Raw genomic sequence first — 26,375 nt, 5'->3', positions numbered from 1 at the left:
GTGAGCCGCGGCCGCTGAGCCTGCGCGTCCGGAGCCTGTGCTCCGCAACGGGAGAGGCCGCAGCAGAGGGAGGCCCGCGTACCACAAAAAAAAAACAAAACAAAACAAAAAAAAAAACCTAATTACAATTTGGCCTTTGGCTTTAGGACTGGAGGTTCAAAATCTCTCTCTCTCTGTCCTTCTCTACCTCCCTTCCTCCCTTTTTTTCTCTCTCTGTCTGTCTCTTCCTCTGACTGTCTCTCCCTCACATACACACAGAAGTACAGACACGCGCAGACGCAAAGACACACACATACACACATTAGACATGCACGCACGGTTTTTCCTCTTAGACTCACTTTGGCGCCCTGTGACTATTGTAGATAATCGCTGCTACTCAGTAATTAACTTATACGTGAAATTCCAACATGACCTTAAATACCTTGCTGTGTTAGACATTGTATTGCAATCATGACAGGTTCAGCAAGTTAAGATATGGTAGCAAGGTTGTTTTGCAGAAGAAAATATTTTGTTCTCAGGCTTTGTACCTGGGCTTCATACTGCTTCTAGGAAAACGTCTAGCCCCTGTGTGGTAAGAACTTTGAGCTCAAGCAGACTGGGGTCAAATCCTGGCTTTCCACAAGGGATTTCTACAAAGTTCAATCTCTCTGAATCTAAGTTTCATTTTCTGTAAGAAAGACTACCATAAATAACTACTTTTGTTGTTGTTAATATTTATTATTGTGATTATTCCTTGAAATTAGAGCTAAGAGACTCTATGAAACCTATAATAATCCTTATCTGCCACTCGGGAGGAAAATATTTGACAAAAAAAATTCTTAAAGAGCGTGTTGTTAGCCTAGGTTCCTTAGAAAGAAAACCCTGAGGCAAGGGCTGTATGGGGTAGTTTCTTTGGGGAAGTAATCTCAGATATGAGGCGTGGTGGACTGGAGAAGGTGAAGCAAGATTGGTGGGGAAATGGCATTATTTTGCCCTTTTCGTGGCTGAGTAGTATTCCATTGTATTCATGTACCACATCTTTATCCATTCCTCTGTCGACGGACGTTTAGGTTGCTTCCGTGTCTTGGCTGTTGTGAATAGTGCTGCTGTGAACACTGGGGTGCATGTATCTTTTCAAATTATGGTTTTCTCTGGATATATGCTCAGGTGTGGGATTGCTGGATCCTCTGGTAGTTCTACCATCCTGTTCCCATAGTGGCTGTACCGATTTACATTCCCACCAACAGTGCGGGAGGGTTCCCTTTTCCTCCACACCCTCTCCAGCATTTGTTGTTTGCAGCAACGTGAATGGACCTAGAGATTGTTATACTGAGTGAAGTAAGTCAGACAAAGACAAGTATATGATATCGCTTATATGTAGACTCTGAAAAAAAAAAGGCTACAAATGAACTTATCTACAAAACAGAAATAGAGTCACAAATGTGGAAAACAAACTTAGGGTTACCAGGGGGCAAGGGCGGGGGAGGGATAAATTGGGAGCTTGGGGTTAACATATACACACGACTATATATAAACTAGATAACTAGTAAGGACCTACTCTACAGCACAGGGAACTCTACTCAATACTCTGTGATGGCCTATGTGGGAAAAGAATTTTAAGAAGAGTGGCTACATGTATATGTATAACTAATCCACTTTGCTGTACACCTGAAACTAGCACAATATGGTAAATCAACTGTACCCCAATAAAAATTAAAAAAGAAAAAAAAGATGGGTGGGGAAGCCCACTAGTAGCAGCCTAGTCGAGTGGTCTCCTCTGAGCTTTAGCAGCTCCACTGCCTGTGCCCACAGGCAGAAAGATCTGGGCTCAATGCGGTTTAGAATCGCCCGTCTGAAAGAAGGAAGAAGAGGAGATTTATTCACTAGTTCCCATCCTCCAAGGTTCAAATGTTGACCCCGGGGGCAGCAATTCCTTAGAGCTTCCGGGATGCACATGTATGAGTGCCCGGAAGATTCTGGTAATCATCCCACTGTGTGGGTGTCAGAGAGGCCCCAGGGCAGAAAGTGCAGCTGAAGCAAGACCTGTCAGATGACACTGCTGGCAGTTGCTGCCTTAGCAATGGTCTCAGTGGAAGAAGAGCCAAGACGATGCGAAGTGGAGCCTGAGAAGAATCTTCGGCCAGTATTTTCACTAACAATGGGTCAGTAATAATAATGGGTTAGTTGTTATCCTTTAGTAGAATTCAAAAGACTATACAAGTGCTTATAAGTTCAGATAATTGTTAGTTTCCTTGGGGGATAGAAAATAATGGAGGCAAACACATTTTTTTCCCTCTTCTATTTAATGCAGAGTGTTTTGACCTTGGCCGTTATTCACATTTGGGGCTCAATATGAATTCTTTGCTGGGGGCCGCGGTGAGCTGCCCTCTGCTCCGTAGGATTCTTAGCAGACGCTGTAGCCTCTCTCCACTAGATTCCAGTAGCAGGCCCTCCACCACCCTTTCCCTCGTCCCCAAATTGTGAGGACAGAAACAGTCTCCGGACATTGCCAGATATCTCCAGGGGATGGTTGATCACCGCTAGCTGAGAATCACTAAATCTAATAGCGTCGCAGTGTGTCTCCTGTCTCCCCTTTCTCTCTACCTGCCCACCCCCATACTGACCCCCATAACTGTTCTCCCGGCCCAAGTACACGAGCAGTTCATACCTATGACTTACACCCCCATCCTAGCGACCGGTACCAACCAAGATTTTTCTCTGTAGTTCTGTTTACTAGAAGTGCTATTAAAAGCAACTTGATAGAGCCAACGCAACTGGATGTAATTAAGAGCAGTTAAATAAAGGAATCTTATGAAAAAAGTATAAAGGGAGTACTCAAGTAGTTTGCTACAATGAGGTATGTTTAAAAATATTTTTTACGTGTTTTTCTCCATGTTAAAATGCTCATTTAAAAAGGAACGGCGTAAGTACTACTTCAGAACGTTTCCTTTGGTAAAAGCCTAAACCAGACCAGCAAATTAATGAAGACAGTATAAGTCTGTCCAGGAACAATTTTTTCCCTTTCAAATGTTATGCGTTTCTGTAAAATAAATGTTCAGTTTGAGAATTATTTTAGATTTACAGAAAAATTGCCAAGGGAGTACAGATGGTCCCGTACACCACACACCCAGTCATCCTGTTATTAACATCTTCCACTTGTATGGTCTGTTTGTCACAATGAATAAAACAACATTGATACTTTAGTATTAACTAAAGTCAATACTTTATTCAGACATTTTTAGTTTTTCCCTGAAGTCCTTTTTTTGTTCCAGGATCCCATCAGGAGACCACGTGACATTTAGTCATCATGTCTCCTCAGGCACCTCTGGACTGTGAGTCTGTAGCATCCTTTCTAATCCTGGGCTTCTAAATCAACAGGTGACGGGTAGCCCTTCGGGGTGGAGCACTGAGGACAGAGCCATGGCTTTACCACCTGCATATCCATAGGGAGATGCTGTATCATTGGAATTTCCTGAGACATCAGGAACGTCGAAACAACAAAGAACGTAATTTCATGACGATGCACGAGGTTCCCAGGCGCACAGAGACTTGCAGCGGCTTTAGATTCTGGTCCCAACCTCCCTTTTCAACCGCATTTCTTTCCGACCCCCCCCCCCCCCCCGCATCACATCCTGAGACCCAGATGTCCCCACCAGTCCCCGTTCTCTGTGTCCTAAGATGTTTCGACTCGGCGCTGGGCTCCTGCTGGTAAATCTGTCGCACTGTCTTTCCCCCACCAGTCTACCTATTAACACCCTATACCCATCATTCAGGGTCACCTCCTCTTTTGAGCCTTTTCTCACAGCCACAGTCAACTTCCCTGTGGACGCAGCTCCGCAGTCCTCAGCTTGGACTGTTTCTAGTTACCTATTCGTTCTAGATGTCTGCAAGTAATAACAGTAACCCTGGCCATTCATGGCATTTCCCCGTGTGCCCCGTGCAGACGCTCTTCGTGCATCACCTCGTTTAATCTTGGTAGCCAGCCTAGGGCGTGCTTACCCCCTAGTGACCCCACTTTACAGAAGAAGACATGGAAGCGCAGCACGTTTCTCGTCGTCCCATAACTCATTAAGTGGGAGAGCAACGCTGGGAAACGAAATCTGCCCGACTCTTAATAAGCTCTGAGGCTAGCGCCTTCCTCTTCTAATGTCTCATCAGTCCCCACACCACTTCCCTGGCCAAAGCTCCTTGCGTCCCATTCTGCAATCCCCTGTGGGCTGCTTCGACATAGGGATCCATTTCATGCACGTCTCCATTCACAAGGCCCTCAGTTCAGTGCCTTTTACATTGAAGGCATTCACTAAAAGCTTACTGAATTGGATTTCTTACAAAAAAAAAAAAAAAAAAAAAAAGTTATCCTGGCCTCGAAGCTTGAACCCAGGGCCCTGAAAGTGAGTTGGAAGAATGCTCATGGGAGGAGAAGAGCTAAAAATACCTTCTCATTAAAGTGACGATCAGAAGAAATACCCGTGAACTCTGGGAAGGAGATGCTTCAGGTTCTCTGGCTGCACAGGGCTCTGGGCTGAGTTCTGACTGGAAGAGACATGCGCGGTCCAGGGACCGTCTTTTGCCCACACTGGAAAATGACAAGGGGTGCTGGACCGCACTGCACTCTGGGACTCAGCCCACCAGGGGTCCAGACTGCGGGGCACTAACTCCGTGACCTCCAGAAAGTTTCCTGCCCTCTGTGGGCTCCAGCTTCCTCACCTGCAAAATGCCGGTGGAGGACCGTGGGCAGACCTGGAGGATCCCTGCAGCTCTAACCCTCTAGGATTCTAGGTGCAGTTATACGAGTCCTGGAAGCAAGGCTCATCCATGCAGCCTTTTGGAAAAAAAGGAAAGGAAAAGGGAAGAGAAAAACACTTCGATAAATGTATTTATAGCACAGCCAGTGACTATGAATCATGGCATAATTATTTCTCTTTTATACAGTTGCCTTGTTCCCTGACTTGGTGCAGTCATTCCCAAGCCCTCCTCAACAGCAGCTTCACCGACAGATACGGCATTTTCCTTGTCGCTTCACACTGAATAAGTTCAAAGCATCCAGACTCATCTCTGAGTTTCTGCCAGTTCCAGATTTCTGTAACTGCATGATTCTAAGCTTCTGTGACTGACTGACAGACCCAGTTCCCGAAGGATGTGAGATAAATGGAATCTATCTTGACTTCAGCAAAGCTTGGAATTATCTTCCGCACATCACTTTTGTCCATCAGGTTGTAGTATTAAGTGCTTTACCATTTAATTATGATTTGACTAGAAAAAAAATGTCCATAGGCTGGTTTGACACTGCCGTGTGCAGGTGCTGAAGTGAGTAGATAACAAACACCCTCTTCTGCGAAAGGATTTGACCCTCCGTTTCTTAAATCTGGTTCTTTCTGGCACAGCCTTCTGATAACTTGTCTTCTTAATGACACCTCCAAGAAGAACGTTTTCTCACAAAATATTTTTCTCTAGTCTCAGATCCCATTCCGGGATTCTTAAAGTGGCATTTAGGGAGCTACCTGCAAGTATTCATGCTTGAGCCTGTCTTGATTATGTTTTGCAACCTTTGTTTTTATTTACTACCCATCGACTTCCACTGTTGAGTTGAGGAAGTTATCATTTCAGTTCCTTTCCCCCTGATTTAGGGAATCGAGGGTTTAGTCGGAAGCTAATAGCAGCTGATTTTATGTGGACAAATTCTGCAGAATGGCCAAAGTGAGAAAAACAGCAGGCCTGTGTAGCAGAAACTGAGGAGCTTTCACTTCCCATTTATTCCCATCTCATGTCACGTTTGAATTTTGACGGGAGTGGTGTGAATAAAACGTAATGCAACCACAGTTCAGATTTCCTCTTTGACCTTGAACAAGGCAGTTTACCTACCGGGTTTCGGCTTCCTCACATGTAGAATAAAGAAAGAACTTGGCTGGATGACTTCTAAAGCTTTAAATAAATATACTGTTCAATGTAAAGATTCAGGGAGCAATCTGGATTCATCCGTTTTTATCTGTCCAAGCTGGCTTGTGTCCTAAAACAGTAAACATTTAGGAGTTATTTTAAAGTTTTTGTTTCTGAACTTAAATCTTATTTTCTTCCAATGATATGCTTTCGATGTATCCCTTCAGGGTAATACTATATAAAATGTATGGCCACAAGGGTGGCGAATTGATCAGCTAGTAACAGCATCATCCTTTTATCACCTGAGGTAGTAATAGAACATTATATGCTGCACTAAAAGTCTAAACATTTTGGAATCACTCAGAAAATCATCAGCCTGCCATCAACGTTCCTGAGACAGATAGCAGTGAGCCAGACAAGAAGTGCAATTTTGGGCAGAAATAACTACTTTTCTTAAAGCAAGGTCCTTACCATCCACTTGACCCCAAATGGAACGGGTTTAAAAACACTCAGGGATTTCCAGCTTGTTCTGCCGTGTCTGTCTTCAACCAGTTGTGAGTACGTAGCTGGCCCTTTGTAGAGCTGTGACCTTCGATCCTGTCTTCAGGTTGTAAGCAGACAGAGGTACCACTGCAGAAAATGATAGAGGTACTCTTTCTTGTTTTAATGATGTTCTATTTTGTGAGAAAAAATGTATACGTAATCTTTATTACTTGACATCCTATAAAATTCATCTTATACATTTACAAAGAAACTTTGAGACTCCGTGTAAGACGGCAATTTAAGACTTGGGGTCTTCTGAGTTAACTGCAACATTTGTTGTTTTGTACCCGGGGGAGGGTGTCTCCTCATCTGTAGCCAAAAAGCTGATTTCATAATGCAGCTTAACACTTAACACTTGGAGAATATTGGAGAAAAGGGTGAGGGATGCCCAGAGGTCTTGCATAGAATTACAAAGGAGATGTTGGTATGTAAACGACTCTACAGTCCCGTTCAGGGCACAGGCCTCAGGGGCCTTCTGTCAGGACAAGTGATGGGAGAGGGTTGGCAGGTCTCTTGTCTAGTCATGGCAACTTTATTTTCCGAGCTTAGTATCTGATTCTTTCCCAGGCAGCCGAACGTCAATGGACAGTCCTGCAGATCCCTTACAGTGCAACTTCTCCCTCCTAATATCCGTAATGCAGCGAGATAAGAAATCTGCCGGGGAAAACGATGTGTCCAACATGGCAATTTGGGGTTTCTATTCACTACAGAAATGAACCTCAAGTGGGACTTGTTTTGCAACAAGATAAACATTAATTTCAAGATTGGGTTTGCCTCAGATGCTGGCTGATTCCAACTTTTAGTCTTGTGCGGTAGCCTTGATCTGGAGGAGACATTATTATTTTTTTTATCTAGGGCACGTTGCTGGTTCCTGTTGTCTTTTCTCTGATGTACACTTTGTCTACCTGGTGCGGGAGAAAATGAGAACAATGACAGAGGAGAAATGGGGATGTATTTCCTTGTCGCAAAACCACACCAAAACAAAAAACTACTAATTCCGAAACTAAACATGTCGAACAAAACAACTTCTTCCTTTGCTGGACAGACGCATGTGATTGGAAAGCAGAATGAGAATTGTTCTCACACTGTGTGCTGCCACTGATAGAAAAAATGGTCTTTGCTCCATTTATATCCTGCCATTCTTTAAAGTAATGTGTTTAGGTCTGTTTTTAATTCTGTTAATGTCACATTGCTTTAAATGGTCCTGATTTACAGTGGATTCCCTTTATTAAGCCAGGGCTTCGTGATGTGGCATTTTCTAGAGGAAAACAGTGGCAAATACTGCTGAAACCTGTATATTATAAATGAGATCACATGACTTGCCTGCAAATACTCAGGGCACAAGAAAGTTCCCATTTTTTAATCAGCAGATGACTGCCCAGATGAGTAATGAAATCATGGTAGGAGAGAAGGGGTAAGGTTTTTCTAATCCATCCCCTCATTCTAAGCAAGGTTACATTCATCTAAACATTCTTAGAGTGACTGAAAGAAAATCCATCGAGCAGTATATTGTAATAGAAAGACTGTAGCTTTAGATTTTACCTATATTTTTATTCTAGCTTTTCTGCTTACAGGCTGTATAACCTTGGGCAATTACGTAGCTTTTTTTTTTAAAAGCTTAACTATCTGTCCACCCCCGACTCTCACCCAAAAATGTCTCGTTAATCAAAGTTCGTAATAATTACTACGTATATTATTGTGAAGATAAAAAAGTATAGCATGTCTGGTGATGCACCCGGGGAGGATTGCAGTTTGTATGTGAGGTAACCATCATGTGGGTAATTTATACAGGTTTCTGTGTTTCGAGATGGTACCTGTTGATCTGAGAAATTCCCTAAGAAGTTGCTGGAGATACACACAGGTGTCAATCTACTGTTCTTGGTGAGGACAAACAATTGAATTTTGATTAAACTAGGATCTGAGTGCTCTGGGGACGTGACCTTTTCATAACCTCAGGTAGAGTGAAATTCTGCTGGTAGGGTAGGGCTATATGGCAAATTTACATGAGAAACACGGGTATCCTGGAAACGAAAGGACTGAGGACTTGACTCCTCTCTGAAATTCCCAGGCGGTGAAACTCACTAGATTGGACCAAGATGGGCGGCCTCAGTGAAGGCTTCCTGTCAGGGAGGGTGAGGTGGCCCTGGGATCTGCAGCACGGGAAGCGCGGGCGTATTCATAAGTACATCCTACACTTACTGTTTCTCCAGTGTTGTCCCAAATGTACCGAGAACCAAGCAATCCCGGCTCTTTGTCTAAAGAGAGCCAGTCTTTACAGATTCTCCACAAGTGAAGTAAAATTCCATTTCTAATTTCCCAAAGCCTGTTCTCTCTTGGTAAAACAGACTGTGACTTATAAATCTTACTGTCCGGCAGAATGTCCTCAGCTCCTGGACCATTTGCAGGCGGCTTCCAGCTTATTTGGAATGGTATGAAGAATTGAGAGGTTTCTCAGATCTGGTGTGGGAAATGGAAAAGATTCAATTCTTGGTGGTCAACAAAAAAAGGGAAATGATTCTTTTCACATCACGGAGAAAAACACTGGCCTTGTTCTTTGGCCTTTGGTTTCATAAATAAGCTTGTTAAGGATCAAAACAGCACCGGGGCCACAAATTCCCTTCGTATCATCTTTTACTTTATTCTCACCATTTTAAAATTGAAGGAGTTTGTGTTTAAGAGAAGAATTCCTAGATAAAGCTGTTCTTTGCTCTCCTCCCTGTTTACCTCTATCCCAGGTCACCCTTGAGTGCTATCTAGGAGAGGTACTTTTACTGGTCCAAACTTTTTACGTATTTCTCAACCAGTTAGATCCCACTAGATAGAAGCTCTCCGTCAATTCTTCACTGCTGTCCATCTTTTTTCAAACATGTTGACATCTTGGTCACATCTTGTCCTACAGCCAACTAAAGAAGATGTGTTGATGTGAAAGATGGCAGACTCTTACCTCGCATGGTCAGCTTAGGGACAGTATTTCTTTTCTCCCCATCATTCTTCTCTTAGATGTGGAGAGCACTTTACACTTCTCAATATGCTTCGGTCAGCGTTATCTAATTTGGTTCTTGTATAAACTTAATAAAGTTCGTGGTATTCTGCCCTTATTATAGATTCATCATTTAGTCCCCAAATATAAGTGAGCTATGCTAGGCCAGGTATTGAGGATACAGCTTTGAAGAAGCCATATGCTCTGCCTTCAAGGAGATTATAGGCCAGTGAGGAACAAAGGTAAGTAAATGGGCAAGTGCATTATAGGGAAATGACTGCAGTCACAGGGCTCCATGGGAAGGCGTTAAGAGAGAGAATAATGTTTTGCGACTAGAGTAGGCACTGTTGATGTAAATCACTTGGCCTTTACCATATCGGTACATGCTGGTCTGTCTTCCAACTGCCAGCACCTTCATCTGTTTACCTGAGGGGGCTTCCCCTGGCCACCTAGGCTATTCATCCCTTGGCCAATGACCTCTCGGCATTAGCGCTTGAGAACCCCAGCTCCCTTGCTCCTTGGGGCATACTCCACTGCTGGTTTCTGTCCTTCCCCAGCTGGGGCAAGCTCTAATGACCCCCCAGTGAGAACTGTCTTGATAACTCTCTTAGCTTCTCTTCCCCCGTCTCACTTTGGCACTCTCTATATTTCCCAGGATCACGTTCCAAACAAAATACTTGAATTCTCATCCATGTCTCAAAGTCTGGGAGACTTCTGGGAGAAGCCAAATAAGAGGAAAAGATCAATAAAATACCTTTTAATGATAAAGAAAAACATGTACGTTTATGTTTAGAATATACTTCTTCATCCTTTAGTCCGTTCATTCATTTAATAACATTGGAGTGCTTCCTACATACTAAGTGAGAATTGCTGAGTATCTGGGATGAAAAAGTAGACATAATTTATGACTCCAAGTAAAAATAAACATAGAGAAAGAATCTTGGATACCTTCGATAAGGAAAACAAAGGAAACAAAGCAGGGCATTAGGAGTCGTTTTGAGAAAAGGAAACCCCTCACTTTAAGAATGTGGACACAGGCTGAGAGAAGGCCACCTGGCTAGTCTGGGGCAGAGCAAGGACAGGAACGCAGGTCTCTCTATTCTAGTCCAGCATTCTTCCTACCGTCCCACATGGAAGAATGGAAAAGAAGTGACCTCTTTAAATTGTATGACTGTTAATCATGTCCAGAAATGTATGTGATAAGGTGGTAACCACTGACTTTTTGTTTCAAATGGACTTTAAGTTAACTAGAGGAAGAAGTAAGTGAGGAAATTATTTCTTCCCCTTCTTAACCCACCCTCATTGGCCAAAATCAGCACTCCTAACATCAGACTTTAAAAAATAGCAAAAACACAAAAAAGCAAACAAAAAGCCCCACTTCTGTTGATGTACCTGCAGTGGATTGGGAAGAAATAAATGGTTCCAAATGCTTTTTTAAATTTTTATTTTATATTGGGATGTAGTTGATTAACAGTGTTGTGTTAGTTTCAGGTGTACAGCAGAGTGATTCAGTTCTACATATTACATGTATCTATCCGTTTTCAAATTTTTTTCCCATTTAGGTTATTACAGAACGGTGAGCAGAGTTCCCTGTGCTGTACAGCAGGTCCTTGTTGGTTATCCATTTTAAATATAGCAGTGTGTACGTGTCAACCCCAAATGCTTTGTATAGCCTGTTTTCCCACCCTTGATCTCAGAGCGATACTGTACTATAGTTCAGGCTTTCTCTCTCGAGCTGGACATGACATGTGATGGAAGGAATGTTGGGGAATTTATCACGGACCACAGCGTGGTCCCCCACCTTCAATTGCTGCTCCCAAGGCAGAAGCCAAGAAGGTGACTGGGGTCCTAAGTTGTCATTGGAACAGGCAGGGCATGTCTGAAGGTGGTTCCAATCCAAGTCCAGGGCTCTTTAGTATTATTTGATTCAAAAACAGAAACTGCTTGTACTGGTCCAGATCCCCTCCTGTTTGTTGTCAGAGCAGTATCAGGTGACTCCCAATGACTTACTTATTCATAAACCAAATTAATAGAAGTAAGTTCTGATTCTTACTGGTCCAATTAAGGCATTCTGGCAATTGGCTTTTGGATAAGGTTGTGACTTTTGCTTTATTATGATGGTACCTGCAATTCATAGATGGGAACCATGGGCTCTCCTTTTATGTTCTCCTAAATTAGAAACACTCAACAAATGCCTAATACACCTACAGCCTCACAGATATTTATCTTCCTTGGCGTTCTAGCATCCTTTACATTTATTCCCTTCCCTAGGCTTCTAGCAATTACAAAATCCATTTACTGTCATTACAAAGCTCCATTATAATTTGATATGTGCGACAATTAATATTCACCATCTGTAGTCTTCCAAATGAATATCTGTTTATTCCAATACTTCAGCTGTGACATCTAAAAATGAAGGTAAATAATTTGACAAGGGCCTCAAAAGCCTTGAATATTTTCTTTCAACTGAGAAGTGTGTGACTTCTTAAAATATCTCAAGCTCTTTCTTTCATAGGACTTCTATGAATGCCCTTATGGATATTTTCGTGAGACTAGAAAGGGAAAAGATTTGGATTAAAAAATTCTTGGCTATTTTTAGAGAAGTCCTTAACAATCGAAGGATGTATTTAGAGATCTTTTTCTAAAGGGAATGCTATTCTGTTGTCAATGCAATCCCTAGTTAATAACTGAGGCACTAGAGTTCAAATGATTATCGCCACCATCATCAAGTAGAAGCATCCTCATCATTAGCTAAGGAATCTAATATTATACTAGTTTTAGTTGTGGAGTTCTTGGTTGAAATAGAAACCAACAAACCACCTCTGGGTAACTTAGATGGAAAAATGATAGTTCGTGAGATCTGTAGGATCTCTCCGATTTAAGCTGGAGAGCCAGGCTCAAGCAGAAATCAAGGAAGGAAAGGTCCCGTCAAGGTGTCCCCAGTGGACTTCGGGACATCACTGTTCATCAGCTGACCTTTATTATTGCTGCCTCTGGGGTCCAGCAACCCTGGACACTGGCTGTTGTTCTGAAGAACTGAATTGCTCTTGGACGCTTCCTGCGATGCCAAGGGAATCCCCATATTACGCTAAAATTTTTCTGACTTTCTACATGCATCTCTTTGTTATTTTTTTTCCACTCCAGGGTCAAATGCCGGCCACAGCATCTGATTAACTAAGCTAGGCAATGTGTCCAGAGTTTTTCCTCCAAGAGGCAAAGACAGGGTACATCTGTTGTTCCTTTTGATTCATAGTTTAAAAAAAAAAAAAAAAAAATGGAATTCCACCTCCTACCTATCACGTGTCCTGGTTTTCTGGAATCATCAAGATTGAAGCCTGTTATTCAGATGTAATGATTAATAGTGCTCCCCTCATTCTGAAATGTATCCAGGTTTGGATGATGCTATGGAATGAATGTGTGTGTCTCCCCATAATTCATGTGTTAAAAACCTAAACACCAAGGTGATAATGTTAGGAGGTGGGGCCTGTGAGGGGTGATGAGGTCACCAGGGTGGAGCCCCCATGAATGAAATTAGTGCCCTTATAAAAAAGACCTCAGAGAGCTTTCTAGCTCTTTCCACCATGTGAGACAACAGCCCTCTAGGTACCAGGAAGCGAGTTCTCACCAGACCCTGAATGTGCCTTGATCTTGGACTTCCTAGACTCCGGAACCGTGAGAACTGTTTGTTATTTAAGCCACCCAGTCTATGGTGTTTGGGGGATAGCGGTCTGAATGGACGACTAAGACAGATGATAAATGATGTGTTTGCCCTATACCTATTCTAGGATTCCTCCCGCCACAATGTTAAAGGGGTAATTAGCTACTAGGAAATCAGATTTTATACTCCTTGTCTCTCTCCAAGATACAAAGTGCAACTGATGCTCTCTTACCCTTTTTCTCCCAAAGAAATAGGTATGGAAAGATGCTTTTCAGTATCGCTCCTCTTGAGGTACTTTCAATTTTAATCCTCTTGAGAAGAGCAAAACCTCAATGTAACTAAGTAGAGAGACTGGCTCCCTGCACAGTCCAGAAATACATCCCATTTATTAGCACTTTTGTTATTCATGGGCCACAAAAGTAGAGAACAGATGGACCACTAAATCCTCCCATGCAAAACCTTATGAAGTCATCACACATATGTCTAACTGCTAAGTAGCATCATTTACTTATGTGCCCGAAGTAAGATGGGGCCAGATATGAAAAACTGCTAGAGATAGTAGCTGGAGGGATTTACGGTTTATACTAATGGGAGCGCAGTAGGATCAAAGGGTGAAAGGAATTTCTTTCCCTCCACCTATAATTGGGAAGATGACCAAGATAAACCACTTACTAACAGAGCCTGAAGTGACACCTCCTTCTCTTTTCCTATTTTTCTAGCCCTTCTGTCTGGGGTTTTCACTGACTTCTGTCACCCACCTGTCCTTTCTCCCTACCTAGATGACAGATTCTCTGATGGTCCAAACCACAACTTATGTTCGGTACCCTTTGATGTTGGAGACCATGCCTTGATCGTATTTGTCTCCAGTTGCACTTGCTAATAGTGCTTTGTATGCAATAGACTCTCAAAAATCATTTATAACACTATGATTAAAATTTAACAACATGCATATAAAAAAGCTCAAAACGTATGTTGAATGATTGAACGTAATTCTGAGTAGAAAGAACCATTTGGAAATTACATGTTTCTGGATGTAGGGTCCTCGGCATCTTATAAGCTAAGTTCCACCAATAAACAGATTAGGAACCTTGGGAGATGTGTTTATATCTTATGCTGCAAATATAACACAATAAAGGGGGAAGAGAACAGTTTTCTTCCCAAAGAAAACCTTACTAGCTCCTTGGAAACTATTGTTCTGAGTTTATTTTAATGACATTATATCTTACGAGTTTTGATTGTCAAGGACTAAAATTGTGTTCGTTATGACTTACCCTGATATTTTAGTTCCCTGAGATGAGTTTGTTCTTCATCATCGGGAAGTAATAGACTGAAAATAGATGCCTCCACAGAGATCATAATAGGTGAGCTCTTTCAAAGGGGAAATTGCTTTTGCCTGGAGAAATGTTCTCACCATTTTACTTTTTTTGATTGTTCTTTCACACCTTATTTCACATAGGAAGAAGTTTTCTTTAATTACCGTAATCAAGTGAGCAGCTTATAGGAAGTGACTCAAAGGAAAAGGTGTAGACTCCTGTGAGCTGATAACATAGAAGCTGGTGGCCACGCCGGAAGGCTTTCAACGGGGAAACACAATGTTCGTTTTGTGCCAGTATTCTGTGGCCAAATAAGCCACCATATTCTCTTATATTTACATGACTTCATGAAATCACTTTCAAGTAAAGGTTTCAGTCTACATCACACATGAATATGATATATTGAGCAGAGTTCCCTGTGCTCTACAGTAGGTCCTTGCTGGTTATCCATTTTAAATATAGCAGTGTGTACACGTCAGTCCCAAACTCCCTAACTATCCTTCCCCCCACCCTTCCCCCTGGTAACCATAAGTTTTTCTCGAAGTCTGTGAGTCGGTTTCTGTTTCGTAAATAAGTTCACGTGTATCATTTTTTTTAGATTCCTCATATACGCCGTATCAGTCAATATTTCTCTTTCTCTGTCTGACTTACTCCACTCCGTATGACAACCTCTAGGTCCATGCATGTTACTGCAAGTGACATTATTTCATTCTTTTTTGTGGCTGAGTCGTATTCCATTGTATACATGTACCACATCTTTATCCATTCCTCTGTTGATGGACATTTAGGCTGTTTCCATGTCTTGGTTATTGTAAACAGTACTGCAGTGAACTTGTTGGTTATCTACTTTAAATATAGTAGTGGGTGTATGTGAATCCCATGGGTGATCGGGGAAGTTGTTCTGGGGAGATACTACACAATCCGCAGTATCGGTAGTGGGAGAGAGGCCCTGTGAATACGTGAGAGTAGAATTTTCCGGACAGAGAAGTCTTTGAATTTGCTATCCTAAGGAATATCCTCTTTCAAGGGAAGGCCAGGAGCTCAGACAGTGAGGGTGAGAGGTAGAAAATGAGGTAAGAAAAGTAGCAGGGACCAGACCCTGTGCTTCTTTCTGTTGGCTTGATAAGGTCTCTGGGTTGTATTCCAAATGTTAACAGTATGTTTATAAGCATACGGTCTCTGAGACACCAACTGCCACGGCTTGAAAATACCTCTTCTATCTCCTTTACCTTTCCTTTTCAAATGTACCATCCTTGAGGTTTTATTTTACACACAGTTTTGATACAGAAAGGAAAAGACCCGGCATTTAGTATTGATAACGGGGCAGCACCACATAAGGAATGTTCCCGTTTGATCTTTTACAGCTACTTTCTGGGATTGAGCTCAGGTTCGTGAACTAGTCACACAGCAAGTGGGGGAACCAGGATTCTGTGGTGGCACAGTTCAACCCCAAGTTCTGTGCCCATCCTACTCCGCCACTCGATGCTGGCAAGATGCTCCATGCCTCGGGGATGGAGTAGAACTTCCATCCTCTTATCTGTAAATTGTGTGGGTGAACTTTACCTTATAGTCCAAGCTCTAGGCAAGGCTGATCTCAAACTCATGTCATAAAGCCAACAGGATTATTTTCAGCTTGTTTCGAGTCCTTGCTGTGGGATCTTTGTTGACCACAAATGGGGGAAAATCTAAAGTCATCGGCTAGAACTGCACCTTCTGCCTTATGACGAAAATAGCATCTGGCCAAGAGAGTTAGCTTGTTCTGTGGTCCCTCAGTTCTTGTGGTTTTTACTCACAGGTGAAAGTTCTTATGGCCAAGAATGGAATTGAAAAATCTGCCTCCACTAAGAGGAAAATAAATAAGCCATACTAGGGAATTTCAAGGCCCTTATGCTATGTCGGAAGTTCAAAATTAAACGATTTATCTCTAGTTCCTGTATGTGCAGTAGTCACTTTCCATTTACGTGCTATCAGAAGAAAATAATGTGTTGATATAAATAAAGGCGTTGCAGTAAGGCACACTGACATGGACATATTAAATCTCACCCTGCCTTTCTCTCTTAGATTTTGATCTCAGAATACTCTGTTATCAGCTAAGGAATTTTAATGAAGAGAAACATCCGTAAGAAATGTTTCTTCATTTGCATCTCTTAGAGATATAAATATTTGTTTTATGTAAGTGTTTCTCGCAGCGTGACTAATGAATATTGATGTATTAATCTAAAGCCTTTTCTCAGAACTCTCCTACCTGTGAACTAAAAGATATATCTCAAAAGTGTGTGGCATTTAGAATCAAATCAAGCAAGGTTTAACTCTTTGCTTTCTCACCTACTTGGTGGTGTTTCCTTGGCTAGTTAAGTAAGTCTCTCATAATTGTAATACCTCTCATAATTATATTGTGAGGGATATATTACTATGTGAGATAATGTATCTGAAAGTATATTGTGCATGGGAAAGCCCACAAGGTAAGGTAATATTGATGATAACCATCATTGTGAAGACGCTCACACATGGCATGTGTAGTTATTCCATAAAACCTGTGATTATCTCAGTTGGTGATTAAAAGGGCAACTCTAAAATCCTAGACCAGTTTCTGTCACCCTTTTATTATATTTTTAAAATCTTCTTCTTTCTGATTATGTGCTCGTTCTTGACATTAGCCTAATTAAGTAATTAGGGAGCCTTGCCAGTTACAAAAGAAAAGTCTTGATATGAATTCAAGGTCAAATTGGCATTTAAAAAAATTATTTGCCTTTGGAATTAGAATTAATCGCTACTTCTTCTCTTAATGCAATTAAATACTGATCCTTTATGAATGGATAGCGGATGTGTTTTAGCAGCTGACTAGATAAACAGAGCTTTAGAGATGCTCCTTTAACCGGCTATTGGGCGTACTGTAAGCATTGGACTATTTAAATGATTAGTATATATCATTATTAGCTATTATTTGACAGTGGGCCAAAGTAATCTATAAACTTTTATAATTATCTTTTACTGCGTATACCAGTACGTAATGGCTTTGCAGGCGGGGATGGATTTGGGGAGAGAGAATACGGTTCTTGGAAGACATAGAAAAATTGCAGTTTGTCAGTTGCTTGTCCTTTGTGTGTTCTCCACTGATCACTGCACATAGACTGTTACAGAGCACTGTATTCTGTACTGTGCGTGCTGAGGAAAGGCCTGGGGCTGGAGGCGGGGTGGGGACATACAAGGCTTTTGCAAAACTGTCCTCTAATGGACAGTTGTCTCATAGCCTGCAGGGCCTTGAATGACAGCACAAAGACTGATTCCACTGAAGACGTTTTCTAGGTCTGCTAGTTAAATGTTTCAAATTTGGGATATATGTATTTTTCTTTTTTCCCCCCAGTGATTTATTTATTTTTTAATATAAAACAGTGTCGTTCCAGTCAGACAAGACCTGATTTAAATTGTTCAAGAATAATTTGGGTTCCTCTATCTCTCATGTGGTCACAGAGTCAGTCAACACGTATTTACAGATTGCTGACTATCTACGAGACACTGTTGTGTATTGGAGTCACCGCTGTGAGCAAGTTTGACATGTGCTGCCCTTCTTCCTGCCTTTTCTTCTACATTGTACTCTTTGTGAGGAATCACAAACCTCCACACTGAGCGGGAGCCACTTTGAAGTTCTGCACAAAAACAACACGTGACCCCGAAGATTAAAAAAGTAACTTCCTTCTATCACAAAGAGAAGAGCTCACATTTTCCTCTCTGTTCTATTTTGTGAAGAGGGAACAGGAGTTTGTGTAAATCTTTAAGGCTTTTTTTTTTTTTTTTTTTCAAAATACGGATCATAAAGCAAAACAACAAACAAGGGACCGAGAACAAAAGCCACAGCAAGGGCAACAAAAAAGCCAGGCGTCTCCAGCTCAATCTAAGGCAATACCTCTGTGATAGGTAACAAGGACGATCATTCCGTATAGCCTCTTCCTGTTAATAGAAGAAACACAAAGAAGAAGAACAAGTAGCCATTTTCTGGCTTCCTTTTAACAATTGTGACCATACATTAAAAAAAAAAAAAAACAACTGGAGAAGAGAATAATTATCTCCTTCCTTGATTCACACAAGCAATCATTTTTGTTTTCATAAAGAAAGAACAAAAGGCATTCCCCTATAAAATTGGGGATTGTTACTAAATTATCAGATAATCTCTTCTATTCTATTTTGCTATTGGTGAATATTTTACCTATTGTCCCAAATAATGGCATATGGCCATGTTCCAAAGGTAAAGAAAAATAACATTGGGCTTAGGCATGCTTTTTAATAGCCATATTCCAAAAAAGGTAATTTTTTCCAAAACAGGTTTTGGTAGTCATGATTTCTATTTTTAATTTGTACTTAACACGCCATTTCAGTTCTCACCATCCATGTGCTTTGTGTTTACTTACCTCACTTAAGACAGGTCTGTTTCCTTTTCTGCTTTATGGAAACCTGCACCATCTGCCCCCAGTGCCGTAATAGCCTTCCATGAGGTTTAGGTTTACAGCAATACTGACAAATTTGGTGGGGGGAGGGCTGGCAAAGAAAGTAAAGGAAAAAGAAACAAAAGAACTAAGCCAGTTGAAATTCAACTCAATTAATGGAAAAATTTCAGGTTAGCAAAGCACTGTTATTGCACACTGTGAAACGAAGTTTAAATTTTCTAAAAGCGCGTTTATTGCTGTATTTACTATTAATATTATTAAGTCCTTTTTATTTGCAAAGTGCTTGGTCTTTGAGAGCTTTATGTTGTCATCCCATGCATGAGTGAGATCTGTTTAGAGGAAGAAGCATTAAGATCATTTTACATTAAAAATAAACCAACTCAATTGAAACGTCTCACCAAGAAGATATATGAAAAGATTCTCAATATCATTAGTTATTGGGGAAAAGCAAATTTAAGCCACAGTGAGATACTATGTCACACTCATAGGGTGGTGATAATAAAAAATAATACAATACAGAGGATATAAAGAAACAAAAACTCTCTTACGTCGCTCATGGAAATGTAAAATGGTTCAGCACTTCGGAAAACAGTTTGGCAGTTTCTCAATAAGTTAAACATAAATTTAGCATATAAAGCAGAAATTCTACTTCTAGGTGTCTCCCCAAGAGAAACGAAAGCCTAGGGCCACACCAAAACATGTACATGCGTGTTCCTAGCAGCATTATTCGTAACAGCCCAAAACTGCAAGCAATTCAAATTTTCATTAGCTAAATAAAATACGATGTTTCCATACAATGGAATACTATTTGGCAATAAGATAAAGGTACTGACACAGGCTACAACATGGGTGAACCCTGAAAGCATTATGCTAAGGGAAATAAGCCAGGCACAAAAGACTACATATAGTACGATTCCACGTATATGGAAATACAAGTATACAGATACAGAGAGACAAAAAAAATAGTGGTTGCTTGGGCTGGGGCAGAAACAGGGATTAACCGTAAAGGGGGCCTGAGGGATCTTACTGGGGTGATGGAAATGTTCTAAATCAGGATTATAGTGACAGATGCACAATTAGGTACATTTACTAAACCTCACTGAATTGCACCCATAATGGAGTGGAGCACGGCAGTGGGTTTTCTGTACAGGTGTTCTAACACCATTTCAAGATGGAAAGGGAGGTGAGCCCTCACGAAGGCAAGAGACTTGCTATAGAGGTTAGTCGATTCTGTTGTCTCTGTCTGTACCACCTGCTCGCACCATGAAACCTTTATGGCCAATAAAAACAGGAAGTAGACCATCCCTGGAGCTAAGATTTTATGTTTTCCTGCCCCAAAGGACAACATGAAAACTACGTTAGCCTTAGATTGTATACTTTTCAGGTGTTCAAAAGAGGGTGCCGTGTGATGCAGGGCACTTGGAAAGGAGGGCAGCTGACCTCAGCCTCCTGAAGTCAGGTGTGGGCAGGAGGGAACAGGACACCTGGTAATTAAGGCCAGTCCAAGGGCGGATGAATAATAAATACAGCAGAGAAACAGGGCACGTGTCACCAGAGAGGGTGAACAATGGCTTTCGACGTGTATCCTGCCATACTCAATAGAAACTGCATATGTTAACGTACAGATGAAGTCCCCAAGATTAAACTCATTCTCCCGTTCCATTCTATTAGAGCAGCAACTTTGGAACCCCTTTCTCTCTGATGCATCAGCATTAAAGCAGCAGCATCATTCGTGTTCCTCCATGAATACACATGGCTTTGGGGTTGATATCCCTCCATCTGGCAGATGGAGGGATGCAAAGGGTATTAAATATCATTGTTTTTCAGTGACTTGCAGTTCAGTGAAAGATATAAGCCAGACACGTACGTACATAAATAACTGCAATAAAACAGGAGAGCAGATGCTAACAGCCAGAGGTGTCGTGGTGAGTGGTAGTTCCTAAATGCCTTTCCATGTGCTGTTTCTAGGCGGGTTGCACTAAAATCAGGAAAGGAAGAAAAACACAACTTCTCTAGTCCTACCCTAGCCCCTTGCTACTCAGTGTGGTCTCAGGGAATCACCTGGGAACTTGATGGAAACAGAACCTCCATCCCCACCCTAGACCCACTGCATCAGATTGTGCCTTTTTAATAAGGTCCCTGGGCTATTCCTGTGCACGTGGCATTTGAGGAAACACCAGCCTGGGCTATAAAATTAGACGCTCCCGGTGCGGGATCCTGAGCGCGGGGATTTTTGACAGGGTCGCCAGCGGGTTCTGTGTTCTGATCATCCAGGGAAGGTGGTGATCCCTGGAGACCTGGGAGATTGCAGAGACCCCACGTGGTGGGTAGGCTGCAGCTGCGTCCGTAGGGTGGGTGGAGAGTGGCTAGGGAGAGCCATTCTGTGCGAGCAAAGGTGCCGAGGCAGCATCGCTCACGCCCAGGTGGGTGAGCTCTCGTGCGGCCTGCCCATCCCCTCCGTGGCCCTGTTTCTGATTTCCTAGAAACGGTTAGACGCACACATGCATCTTTGTTCCCAACAGAAGGGCTCCTGTTCTGGATCGTGACAGTCCCTCCAGTTGTCCCTTTGATCTTTGATTCCAGGCCTTCTGCTTTCCCCTAAGACCCTACTCCAGCAGCGACCCCCTTCTCCCCTTTCTTCTCGAACGGGCTCCATCCCCCCAGGTACAAACAGGCGCGGGTGTCTGCCATTCCCAAAACGCTCCTTGGACTCCCCATCGCCCTCCAACAACTGCCTATCACTCTCCTACCCTCCACAGCTTTGAGAAAATGGAAACTAGGTTTTGGTTGGTTTTTTTCTACAAAAGAGATACCTATTCATTATACAAAATTAGAAAACAAAGTAAAAAGAGAGGAAAAGAGAAGCCATAACCATAGTGTCAGTGGCTAGAGAACATCATCATCAACTTGTGTGTATTTCTAGCATATTTCTATTCACCGAAGTATTGATAACTTTCAGGACTTTAAAATGGATCTTCACTGTTCACACTGCTTTATAACCTGCATGTTACATGTTTAATATTGCATGAAGATTGTTCAGTGACGTTGCCTTTTAATTTACAGTGTTATTCTTAGTGGTTGAACAGTAGTCAATGGTGTAGCTGGATCATATTTTTTTAATTTAATTTTTATTTACAATTGGAGTACAGTTGATTTACAATGTTGGGTTAGTTTCGGGGGTAGAGCTAAGTGATTCAGTTGTACATATACATACATCCACTCTTTTTCAGATTCTTTTCCCATATAGGTTATTACAGAATATTGAGCAGATATGTGAATGCGTAGAATGTGCTCTACAGTAGGTCCTTGTTGATGGTCTGTTTTATACACAGTAGTGTGTACATGTTAATCCCAAACTCATAATTTATCCACCCGCTCCCCATCTTTCCCCTTTGGTAACCGTATTTGGTAACTTAGAATTTATTTTCTAAGTCTGTGAGTCTGTTTTTATTTTGTAAATAAGTTCATTTCTGTCATTTTTTTAGATTCCACATATGTGATATCATATGGTATTTGTCTTTCTCTGTCTGACTTACTGAAACTTCACTTGGTATGATCATCTCTAGGTCCATCCATGTTGCTGCAAATGGCATTATGTCATTCTTTTCTGTGGCTGAGTAATATTTCATTGTGTAAACTATACCACGTCTTCTTCATCCATTCCTTTGTTGATGGGCATTTAGGTTGCTTCCATGTCCTGGCTCTTGTAACTAGTGCTGCAGGGAACACTGGGGTGCGCGTATCTTTTCGAATTATGGTTTTCTCCGCTATATGCCCGGGAGTGGGATTGCTGGGTCGTATGGTAGTCCTATTTTTAGTTTTTTAAGGGACCTCCACACTGTTCTCGCCACAGTGGCTGCACAAGTTTATGTCAAATAGTCGTCCGTGGTGCAGCTGGATACCGTTTTGAAGGGTTAACGACGTGTTTCTCCCCAAGCGCACCCTCTTGCACTTGCTTATCCCAGCTGCCTCCTCCCAGCGCCTGCCCCACAAAAGGAAGCTGTGAGTACCAGGCTAAGTATCTTAACCTGGGTTTTTTCTGCAGAAATGAGGACAGAATTTTAAAAACAGACTTTCACGACTCATGGTAGAGGGAGTAGAGACAACAGAAAGAAAAGTTTTGCCCTCGGGAGTCTTGCAGGGATCTGCTTTTGAAAAGTTTACGACACAACTGTGGCCAGTGTCCAAGGTCACCGTGACTAGGGTTCCCATGGTCAAGGTTGAGAGGGGAGTTGGAAACGTTTGGGCTTGTGTTATGCCCCTTTCTAACTAACCAGACAGAGTCCCTCGATTCTAGTCCCTGAGGATAGAAAGGAGTTGGGCTCCATGCTCCCAGATTCCCAGCACTACCACCACCTGAAGAGTTGAGTGGAAATGGAAGAGGGGCAGAAAGGACCTGGTGTAGCCCACTAAGCTTCCTGTGACCCCAGACTGGTCTGGGTGGAAGAGTCAAGTTCACCTATGCTTTTAGAAAGGATGTGGCATTGGATGAGCCAAGGCACACCACACAGGAAGTCTGCATGTGTGGCAGCACCCAGACCAGACAGGCATGTGGGCATCTCAGTAGGTGCAGGGTGAAGGGGCAAGTGCAGGAGAACAGTGAACTTGGGGATTATGATATGGTCAGATGCCAACCGACGATCAACAGCCTTCCCCTCTGCTCTCACCCCGTTATACGGGAGCACTAACTCAGAAGTGACCGCAAGGAGAGAGAGAGGAGAATCTCCTGAATGGATTACGTTCTTCTTGAGAAAGGAAAGAACCGAGAAAATAAGGTGACTCCTTTGCACACCTGAGTGTAGTGGCTTAGAAGGGTTGTACCTACCTACTGATCAAGGTCTACCATAATTTAACAGATCTCCTACTTTTAGAAGGTTTTTTCGCTCCCAGTAGGTCATTATTATAAGTCACGCATAACCAAGCATCCCCGTTCGTTCTCTCCACTGCTGGCCTTGCTGAGTTTGTCAACCTGGTTCAACCCATTTTTTGTTCTTTCTGTGCTAACAAAACTACTCTTACGAAGGTAACCGATGAACTAGGTGTTGCCAAACACAAGGAACTCACCGTAATCTCTATATGTCACGTCACTTCCCTATCTGACATTGATACATATTCTTCTGAAATTCTCACCTCTCTTGAGTTGCTTAATGTAATTCTTTTTATTTCCTCTACTTCTCTCACTTTTTTTTCTTAGTTTGCTTCTGCAGCTCCAACTCCTCCAAAACCCATTTAAATGTTGATTTTTTTTCAGATTATCATTCCCCTTGGTTCCCTCTTCTCCGCTGCCACGTGTTTCAAGTTGATTCTTGGTCAGTGTCTCATATTTAACTATCTCCTAAATATGGTACCTCCTAGATCTTCTATATAAAATTTTTACTAGATTGCCTCATTCATGGCATCTTCTTATGGATCTTAATTCACCCACCCATCCATTCATTCATTTAGTGATTTAATATTTACTGAGTGCCAGATATCGGTCTGGGCATTTGTGATATAGTAATAACAACAACAACAACAAAAAAGCCAAAAAAAATCTGTGCTCTGAGACATTGCACTCTAGTTTGATGTGATGGACAGTAAACAAACAATAGAGGGAAAATGGCATTTTTTCAGTTAACTGCTCTAAAATCAGGCTATTTTCTTCTCCATACCTATGATTCTTCCTTCAACTACCATAGCCAAGAATGTTATGATTATCCATCAGCTTTTTCATATTAGAATCATCAGAATCAACCTCAACTCCTCTTCTGCTTTGCTTTGGGAAAGCAACAGAGCCTAGTAGTTAGGAGTCTGGGCTATCCCTTCCCACAGATCATGGTTCAAATTTTGTCACTTAAGATAGCTACGTGACTTTGGTCGAGTTACTTAACCTCTCTAAACTTGTATCAAAAAATCCTACCTCGGGACCTCCCTGGTGGCGCAGTGGTTAAGAATCCACCTGCCACTGCAGGGGACACAGGTTCGAGCTCTGGTCCGGGAAGATCCCACATGCCGTGGAGCAACTAAGCCCGTGCACCACAGCTACTGAGGCTGTGCTCTAGAGCCCACGAGCCACAACTACTGAGGCCCGTGCACCCAGAGCCCATGCTCCGCAACGAGAGAAGCCACCGCAGTGAGAAGCCCATGCACTGCAACAGAGTAACCCCCGCTCGCTGCAACTAGAGAAAGCCCGCGCACAGCAATGAAGACCCAACGCAGCCAAAAATAAATAAATAAATTAATTAATTAATTAATTTAAAAAAAATCCTACCTCAGAAGACTAAGTGTGAGTGAAATAATATACAGTCATTATCCCTGCCTTATATTTGGTACTCACTAAATGGTAGCTATTGTTCTTTTATTACTATTGTTAATCCAGTTGGCAATTAAATCTTGCAGATTCTGTTTTCTAAAACTTCACTGGCTGAAATGGTAGCCACCAATGCGTGTGGTCATTGATCCCTTGAAATGTGGTTAGTCAAAACTGAGAGGGGCTGTAAATGTAAAATACACACTGGATACCAAAAACAGTACCTAAAAACAATGTAGAATATCTCACAGATAATTTTATATTGATGACCTGTTAAGATAATCATATTTTGATCTGTTGGGTTAAAGAAAATATACTATTTAAATTGATTTCACATGTTTTGTCTTACCCGTTTAATACAGCTACTAGAAAATTTAGACTTACCTATGTGACTCTCATTATAAATATTTCTAAAGAAAGTGCTGTTGGAAACATTTCCAAGTATCGTTCCTCTACTCTGCACATCATGTTTATTATCATCTCTTTGCTGTCTTAGCTCAGTACTATCCTACTGGCCTCTGTGATTCTTCGAAATCCATCCTCTACACAGTTGCCTGATTGATACTTCTAAAATGTTAGAAAAGCTTTTTCTACTACCTGGAGATAAATCCAGGATCCTTGTTTTGGCATACAGAACTTTCTGTGATCATGCGTTTTTACCTCGCTGGACCGTCCTTGAATTCTTTCTCACAGTTTCCATGGAATGCGGCTGCTCAAAGCTATTCATGCTTCTTTGCTGTTGTACATGGTACCCCTCTACCTGAAATGAACTCTCTCATCCTGTCTACCCAAAGAATTCCTCCTTTATCCTTAAAAAACTACCTTGTTGCCGTGTGCAGTTTCCCCACATCTCCTTTTGGTTTTGTTTATACAAGCAAGCTTTCACTTACATTCTTCATTGCCCTTCTCCGTTACTTACTCTGTCTTTTTGGGCTTTGAGTTTCTGAAAAACTGGGATTGTAATTTATTACTGTCTGTATTCACCATACATATCAGAGTATTTGTAACAGATTAAGTAAGCAAAAATATTTAAAGGAAGGAAGGATAAATTGAAGGCTTATTTAAAAACATAATAAACAAGCCATAAAAACAATATAAACTAAATGTTTGGTACTGTCCATCTTGAAGTTGAAAAAATAACTCATGTCTAAGACACACCGAATGCCTAAGTAAATGTAATGTAACATCTATTTCCAAATATGATAGTTGCATTTTGCATCAGAAGTACTACTGGAATCCACAGCCGATTCTGGTTTTTCCATTTCCTGCTTCAGCCAATGGGAGCAATTGGAAA

At 41.8% G+C, this 26,375-nt stretch overlaps 2 protein-coding genes across 5 annotated transcripts in view; both read left to right on the top strand.

Annotated features, from left to right (window-relative positions):
* The window catches only part of KCNJ2 (potassium inwardly rectifying channel subfamily J member 2), a 189,817-nt gene that overhangs the window by 30,267 nt on the left and 133,175 nt on the right, over positions 1–26,375 (top strand). The window lies entirely within an intron of this gene.
* KCNJ16 (potassium inwardly rectifying channel subfamily J member 16) overlaps positions 1–26,375 on the top strand; it is a 316,412-nt gene that overhangs the window by 206,636 nt on the left and 83,401 nt on the right. For 3 of the 4 annotated variants that reach the window (XR_008619399.1, XR_008619400.1, XR_008619401.1), the window contains one exon: positions 3,358–4,282. The exons of the other annotated variant lie outside the window; for it this stretch is intronic. The gene's annotated coding sequence lies outside the window, so the exon portion shown is untranslated. Of the gene's footprint in view, positions 1–3,357; positions 4,283–26,375 lie in introns of those variants that run through there. 4 annotated transcript variants of the gene reach the window in all.

The sequence above is a fragment of the Physeter macrocephalus genome, chromosome 14, assembly GCF_002837175.3.
Source record: "Physeter macrocephalus isolate SW-GA chromosome 14, ASM283717v5, whole genome shotgun sequence".
Lineage (NCBI taxonomy): Eukaryota > Metazoa > Chordata > Mammalia > Artiodactyla > Physeteridae > Physeter > Physeter macrocephalus.
The sequence above is the reverse complement of the archived record's forward strand: the minus strand, read 5'-3'. Positions and strand labels throughout refer to the sequence as shown.